The sequence below is a fragment of the Rhinopithecus bieti genome, unplaced genomic scaffold (genome assembly GCF_001698545.2).
Source record: "Rhinopithecus bieti isolate Rb0 unplaced genomic scaffold, ASM169854v2 scaffold_44510, whole genome shotgun sequence".
In the NCBI taxonomy this organism is placed as follows: domain Eukaryota; kingdom Metazoa; phylum Chordata; class Mammalia; order Primates; family Cercopithecidae; genus Rhinopithecus; species Rhinopithecus bieti.
Window position 1 is genome coordinate 231491 of NW_016818390.1, and position 8107 is coordinate 239597.

An 8107-nucleotide genomic window follows, 5' to 3' on the forward strand; every position below is an offset into this window, starting at 1 on the left:
GGGTGGAATGGTGTAAAAAAGATTAAATACCAAAGAGAAAAGGAAAAGTACAGGCTAAACGAGACATTTAATAGAAAAGTGAAGTAAAGGGTTTTTGACGCCACATTTTGTGTATTTAGTTTTAGGTTAAAAGAGCAGATGCAACATAAATATATATGTGTATAATTTCCCCCAAACCGCTAACTAGCGAAATGGAACATTGTATCTGCTGAGAACCTTTCCCTGAAAAATTATCCTGAGGCTTTCTTCTCATTGTTGTCCAACCCACCCACCCCCAAGCATCAGGGGATGACTCTCCATAGAGCACATTTTTCATCTTCAGCAGCTTAAAGCCGTGCCATGAAGAATCGTAATAAATTAGTTTCAGGAACAATATAAGTGATGCTGTAAAGCTTGGTCATGTAGCACTGGTTTATCTAGTAAAAACCGCCAAGCTCCAGAGTGGAGTCAAATCCTTGTCCCTTCTTCTAGTTCTTAACGTCGTTTATTTATTCCTTCATCCATTCATTCGTCTGAAACCCCTCCTTCTTGCTCCTGACACAGAAGGGTTGGCAGTGTTACCCAAACTCTTCTCAGGGGTTTTTAAAAATTGAACAAATGCAATGTTTTTCTTAGATAATAATAAGACTTCGCAGAGATTAATTTCTTGAATGCATGACTTTTTCTCATTATTGAAAATCCTCGTGTTGACAAATTTTATCACAAAAGTTCTACATATTGTGTCAAAATAATTTTGCACACAGAACATATGACTATTTCCTGGTAGATCAGCTATTCTACCACATACCAGTAATGAATTGATTATTCAAAACCCAACCCACTTACATCGCGGATTAACAGTGGAATAAACTGAGACTATTGAATTAAAATATTATTTCTCTGCTGAGAACAACAGATGTCAGGTGTCATTAAAGCTTCTGTGAATGAGGATGAAGAACTTATCTCCAGACTTTGTGTTTTATGGAAATTATACATTTACATTTTGGCATAGAATAAAACAACCTTCATTCTCCAAGTATCTGGAAATATTTTTAAAGAGAATGTCCACAGGTGATCTGTAAACAACACACCTATGAAAGATTTGCATAATAAATATAACCCGTTAATTGTAACTCTTCTGCCTCTCCCTTGTCTGGATGGTTTCCCATGTGCGACATGAACAGAGGCCACTTTCTTGACACGGTTTGCAAACCGCGTGGGCAACAAGGAATCAAAGAATATGTTTTGTTCAAAAGGTCGATTTATAGAAAATAGTATATGATCTCTCCCCTTTGTCCTAATTTCTAAAACAGCCAACAACTTGTTTTTCAAAGAACCTTTCAGCAAGATATTTGGAAGGAGGAAACTGAGAAAGTTTAGTAAATCCGATCTAAAAAGAAAAAGAAAAAACACCTAGCTCTTTGATCTCCCTGGCATTGTCATTACAGCCTTAAAATATCAGCCAACTCTTTGGTAGGAAAAGAAAAATCTTACGGATTAAGTAACTATTTATCTCATGATGATAATTACTTGTTTGACCTGAAGTCACTCATTCCTGAAACCACGAAGTTAAATTGTTGAGATGTTTTTAAAAGCCGGCTCTCTGGTTATATTGCTTGTGAACAAATGCCTGACCAAGAAGATCAGCGCATCTGGGATGGGTCTGAGCCCCACTTCTGCAAGTCGAAAGCTAAAGGGTATGGGAGGGAGAAAAGGAAGTTTTCCATCAAATACATATGTAAAGAAGTACTTAAAGACTAAAACCACAGGTAGCTGGCACGGATGGGAACGGAAAACCATTCCCCCTCCTCTTCCCAGAACTCTTGCCGAGCTAGGTGGTCAGGAGCGTCATGGTAGAATATAATCCACGGTGGGAGCTTCCCCTAGTGGTGTGGCTTCAGAGCTGCCCCTAGGAACCCATTTAATTCCCTTTAAAGATACTTCCAGCCTTTTCTGGACCTCATGAGCTCAGGATGAAATCAGCATTCTAGGGTCAGCAAGCTTCCCCCTGCTACCGTGTGTCCAAAAGCACTTCCACAAGCCAGGGTTGACATCGCCCAAGACGAGGCGTTACCCGGGGCGGGGGAGGGGACTTAGCACGTGTCAAGTGAAGGAAACCCTGGCCTCGGGCTCCAGGCGCGGACCCTCCGGGGCTCCCCAGGGTGTAGGAGGCGGAGAGCGATCCGCTCCAGTTCAGAGCGGTGCAGCGCGGGGCGCCTCGCCCGGATGGTGGAGATTCCGGCAGTGGCGGCGGCAGTCACCGCCTGGGCCCCGCTAAGGCCCGGGAGAGCCGCTGCGGTCTCGGGAGACCGGGCTTTGGGACTTGCTGGCCCGACCGCCGGTCGCCCTGGGGCCTTGGGAACAGGGAAATGCGCGCGCCGAGGCGGTGGCGGCCTCGCTGCTTTCAGTTTTCATTGAGTCTACTGGTTACTGTTTAACGTCCCCACCCACGTTTCAGTTTGTTTAGTAAATCGATCGAACTGTGAGAGTCAGGCCGCTGCCCTGTCGCCATTGAGCAAAGCTAATATTCTCCCAGCATATGGTCTAAAATATTTGCTAGAGATCGGGAAAAACAAACAAACAAACAAACAACAACAAAATCCTCAAGCTTCCTCTCCCAAGTCCCCTCAGCCCCACCCCCACTTCCCACCTCCTGGCTTTCAGCAAACTTCCCAGCCTGGGAAAAGTGCGGCGCGGGACAGCGCGGCGGGGTGGGTGGGGGACCTGCTGCCAGGAGATGCGGCGGCGGCCGCGCGGCTGACTGCGACTCGGGAGCTCCGGGAGCGGCCCGCGCAGGTAAGTTTCTCCGCCGCCGCCCGGGGCCCGGGCTGGCCGCAGTGCACCGCCCCGGCGACTGTCGGGCGGGAGGAGCCTCGATTCCCCTCGGGCGGCTGAAGGAGGGGCTGAGCCCTAGGACCCCTAGGCCGGTCCGTGTGGAAAGCAGATGCCTCAAGGCCTCGCCCAGGCTGCGCTGGAGGGAAGAAGGCGCTGGAGGTGGGGCAGCAGGGAGTAGGGGGAGCAGGGAAGTGAAAGATGCCAGTCCTTCACCGTAGAAAAGAAAGAAAGAGAGAAGGGAGGAGAGAGAGCGAGATAGAGAGAGCTGTATTTGTATTTGTTTGGGTGCAGAGAAAGCTTTGGTGGTTGTAGCGGGTCATGTGATTCCCAGGTCTCTAGGGGGTCTTCCGTGTAAGTACTTCTGTGGCCTGAGGCAAGTCCAGGATAAATGGATGTTCATGGACCCTGGAGGTCTGTGGGGAGGTGCTTGGTCCTGCAGCATCACCCCTAGCATGGCCTTTGCTCAAGTCTCAGCTTCCATCCGTCTCTCATGGACAGATTTTGGGAGTCGGCATCTGCCGGTGATGCCGTTGGGGGATATTTTAAATATAATATTGAGACCTTCCTAGCTAACTTTGGAATGAAATGTCCTTTGGAAGCTTAGTTAACAACGTGCCAGTTAAGCAATAACCGTTCTGTGTCTAACTGAAATAAGCCAGCACGTGATAAGATCTTAGAATGGAATATATGTGCTTCATACCTGATGATCTGTGCTTATAAATCTTGCTCTGAACTGAGTCAAAGCACTGCTCCAACAAGCAAAACAATCAGCACGAGTTTTCACTTGAGGGCAAGGGTAAGAGAATACAGAATCCAGAAGCTCAAAAGTGAATGGGACGTCCTGGAAATTAAATACTCATTGAGAGCACCATTTCCTGGTTTTGTTTTTGTTAGTTTCTTCTGCTTTCTCGTTCATTTTACAGGTTTCTCTTCTCCTTTTAGAGGCGGTTATTTGTCATTAAACTGTTCTTCCTGTCTAGCTGTCACCGTTTTTCCATAGGAGTCCTCCTGTCCCCACGTCCTCACCACCACTCCCTCTCTTTTCCTGTCCTGTGGACACTCGTATTCAGGCCACCTGATCTGCTGTGTGGTTGAAGTAGGTGAACAAGTAGTGTTGGGCTCTTTCCTGGTATCATTTGAATGTGTGGCAAGGAGAGGGAGGTGGTGGTGAGTGTTGGTAAACTGCTCACTTTTCACTTTTCAAAATGGAGTGGAAAATGGAGAGCCGTTTGTCTTCCCATTTCTCCTGAGCTCCAGTTATGGGCGTGCAAATAAGGACATTTTTCCAACATGCTTTGTGAAGGTTCAACCCTTTTAGTAAAGTGTGTTTATTAAGATCTCACAAACATTGCATTCTTTAATCACGGTTATAGGCATATGGGATAGCACAAATTTATTTTAGGGATTGCTAAGATTTAAAAAAAAAAATACTCCTTATGCAAATAATAAGTATTTGTTTTTGAGTGCCTTGTTTTTTGTTTTTGTTTTTTGCAAGATGAAGTCTTGCTCTGTCACCCAGGCTAGAGTGTAGTGGCACAATCTCAGCTCACTGCAACCTCTGCCTCCCCAGTTCAGCCTCCAGAGTAGCTGGGATTACAGGCACCCACCACCACGCCCCGCTAATTTTGTATTTTAGTAAAGATGGGGTTTCACCATGTTGGCCAGGCTGGTCTTGAACTCCTGACCTCGTGATCCACGCGCCTTGGCCTCCCAAAGTGCTGGGATTGTAGGCGTGAGCCACCACAACCGGCCTGTTTTTATTTATTTTAAATTCTTGTTTTTTTCTATGAATTCTGAAGGTAATATTTTCTCATAAAACAACGTCAAAATTGTAGTAAAACATAAAAAGAGCCCCCCTCCTCCATGCATATGTAACTTCTGTTGATGTTTGGGTTTGTATTTCTCTAATCTCCATGTGTATAACACAGAAATTTTTCTTTTATTGTTTTAAAATTTGAATAATGGTTCATATCATACTAGTATTCTGAAATTTATTTTCTTTAATATTTTCAAACGTTTATCTGTCAATATATACAGATTTTTTTTTTTTTAAATATATCTACCCAAGGTAACCAGCCAATGTCCCTCAGAATATTCACTTGGATTTTTCAATTCTAAGTATTACAAACAGTGATGTGAATATCTACATGCATTATCTTTGCATGGGTACTGTTGAATATTTATTCTGAGAAGAGAATTGCTGGCACCAGGGAGATGTTTGATTGATATTGCCAAGAGCCTTTCTAAACATCCACAGTGTATTTATTGTACCATGCTTGCCAACACTTGATAATAATGACTTATTTAGAATGTTGTCAATCTATTGTTGAAAAATTGATTCCTCATTGTTGGGAATTGTATAAACCAGTCCCAGAACATCTGACTTGGGGATTTTGAGAATTTCGCTTTAAAAATATAATAAAATGGGAATGGAATTAAATACACTTGAATATACCACCTTATTCTGAGCTTGTAAAAGAATCTACTGCATTTGTTGCTAACTATCCATTTACTGAATGGCTGGAGTTACTGACACATGATAAGTGAGCATTTCTAGACTGCAAACATGTGGACCATGTTTGCAATGACAACATGTTGCAGTTGTGATTTTGTGGTTTGTACCTACATGTTCGCCCCCTTCCTAAGAGAAGATTCACACCCCTAGGACAAAAGTATGATTTTAAATGAGGTCTTATCACTCTGGATCCTTTAAAAAGTTATCCGTGCAAATGAAACAACTGGGTATATTGTTGAAACAAACACAGCCTTGTGATTACTTCTCTCCACCCTCCTCAAAGGTATTTATGCTTATTGCTGTCAGTCCTGACACTCATATACAGACATAAGGAACTCTGCAAATATGGCTTACTCTTATTCTTATGTTTTAAAGAATACACACACACACACACACACACACACACACACACAGATAAGGTAATTCTTATGGAGTACTTAATATGCACTAGGTACTATTGTAGGCAATTTATATGCCTTCTTATGCCGTTCATATTAACAGTCTTCCTACTTTACAGATGGGAAAAGTGAACCAGAGATAAATGAAATAACTAAGGTTACACGTTTACACGGGATAGAGTTGCGGATTCAAATGCAGGCACGTCGACTCTAGGTCATGAACAGAACCATGGCTGCTCCATGTTCTCATTGAGTTGCTCACTGCACAGAGGTGCCTAACTGAGCAGAGGAAGAGTTGAAACCTTGACACTACCCACAAGCCAAGCCTTGTCCCTTTGCTTTTGGCTAAATATTCCCCGGGGAAGGCACTTTTCTAGGCCACAAAATATCTGTAAGAGGTATCAGCACCCTTGCTGCTGTTGGATAATTTGTAGGAGCTATACAGAGCTATTTGTTTCCATATGTATCTTTGTAACTCAATACTATCTTACCCACTCATTATGGGTAGACCTTGTATAACAGATCTGCCTTATTGCCTGTTCTTCCCTACCTTATATTTTAAAATGTGTTGATAGAGTATGCTCTTTACATGATAGAATTAGCTGATAACATCTGATGTTCCCCCGAAAAGCTTTCATTTTTATCAAGATGGTTTCCTGGAAAACGAATAGGGAGTTCATTTTTTTCTTTTTGTGTGACACTCAACAGTTTGAAGAACATGAAGGTCTTTGAGGATGACCAGCTTCATGGGAAGTTCTGTGGTGTATAAGTCACAAGGGCAGGCCTTGTTGTCAGATGGCAAGGTTTACATCCCAGCCCAGTTTTTCACTAAATGCGAAGGGAGGGGGAGCTTCATCAACTTATCCTCTTTGAGGTCCAATTTCCTCATTTTTGAAATGTTTGCAATTATAATACCTGTGTCATAGAATTGGTAGGGTAATTATATATGCTAATCCATGGGAAACATTTAGAACACTGCCTGGCACATTGAGTACCAGGTATGTGTTCTGTGTTGCTGTTCTTATGATAGAGTGAGATAATGCATCTAAAGCACTGCTTAACTTGTTGTAAGTTCTTAATAGGTGTCACTTGTTTTTATTGATCTTCTCTCTAGAGATTATTATATTTATATACACAAAGTACTTAGAACTTCAGAAAATTGTGGACCCCTGGAAACCTGTCCAAACCCTCAAATAGGCCTTGGAGATGTATTGATGAATAAGAAAGAGAGTCTCTAATTTCTTGGAGCATTCAGCTAAGCAGTGTAGAGAAAAATCATACCAAGTATAGTTCAATGGCTGGAACATTGGCTTTAAAGTCATTCCCACCTGTGTGCAGATCTCAGTTCTGTCCCCTGTCAGTTGTGTATCCCAGAGCAAGTCATTTAATGTTTCTTCAGATTAAATAGCTATGAAATGAGAAAATAGTTCTTACTCTCAAAATACATGTGGATAAATTCTTGCATTATTTAAATCAAGCATTTTATCTGTTGAATGTTTGACACTCCATACACTCTATTTCAGTAGAGAAGAATCATATTTATAAAGGATAACAAAAAGTTGACAAGAAATCTAGACAGTTTTTCCGCATCTAATTTAAAAGTATCATTATTTAATAGTAGGATATCATTTGAAAGTATGATATCAACTGGATCTGACAATTTAATGTTTTAAGTATTTTGAATCTTTGCTCCCTTGGGCTTAGGTCTTGTGCTTTGCTTACGCTCTTGGCTGACTGAAGATTATGGACTGTGTTTCAAAATTTTTTTTTTTTTTTTTTTGCATTTTCTTATTTCAGACATCATAGTTATAGGTTTCAAATAAAGTTAATACACATTACTTTAGCAGAAATTAAGTTATAGGGTCTGTACATGGTACCCGGAATACAAATATAAGTAAAGCAATGTCTCTACCTGCAAACAGTAATAATCTACCTCAAAGACAAATGTAAGGTGACACTATTATATTGGGATAATAAATAATTGTAATTAATATAATACCATGGAAAACAGAAGCAAAAAAGGATACTTTTAGCTTGAATAGCCTGGAGACATATCAAGGAAGTGTTAATGACTTCTGATGAGAACTTGCTGAGTAGAGAAGAATTAGAAAAGTATTTGGGGCAGAGGAGATTGCACTTGGAGTAGGAATAGTGGCAAGAGATGAAGTAGGGAAGGAACACTGGGCCAGATTCTAACAGTATTGAATGTGGGTAACAAGGATCCGACGATGTCTGCTAGGCACTGGGAAGCCATCAAAATCTTTAAGCATGTTGAGTTAAGATTTTCTTTTTTTTTTAAAGAATGACTGGCAGCATTTTGGAAAATGGATTAAAGACAGAAAGAAAGGGAGAGGAGAGGAGGACAGGAGAGAGCAGGGGA

At 41.9% G+C, this 8107-nt stretch overlaps 1 protein-coding gene and 1 long non-coding RNA gene across 7 annotated transcripts in view; one reads left to right on the top strand and one right to left on the bottom strand.

The window, feature by feature from the left end:
• LOC108518551 (uncharacterized) overlaps positions 1–2240 on the bottom strand; it is a 3291-nt gene extending 1051 nt beyond the window's left edge. The window contains exons 1-2 of the long non-coding RNA XR_001882391.1: positions 1939–2240; positions 1510–1669 (exon numbers count right to left, since the gene is read on the bottom strand). This is a non-coding gene — a long non-coding RNA (uncharacterized LOC108518551). The remainder of the gene's footprint in view (positions 1–1509; positions 1670–1938) is intronic.
• A 277-nt stretch (positions 2241–2517) lies between these two features.
• HNF4G (hepatocyte nuclear factor 4 gamma) overlaps positions 2518–8107 on the top strand; it is a 169050-nt gene continuing 163460 nt past the window's right edge. For 2 of the 6 annotated variants that reach the window (XM_017856987.1, XM_017856989.1), the window contains exon 1: positions 2700–2775. The gene's annotated coding sequence lies outside the window, so the exon portion shown is untranslated. Of the gene's footprint in view, positions 2776–2804; positions 2974–8107 lie in introns of those variants that run through there. The other 4 variants (XM_017856997.1, XM_017856990.1, XM_017856991.1 and 1 more) reach the window with 4 other exon arrangements.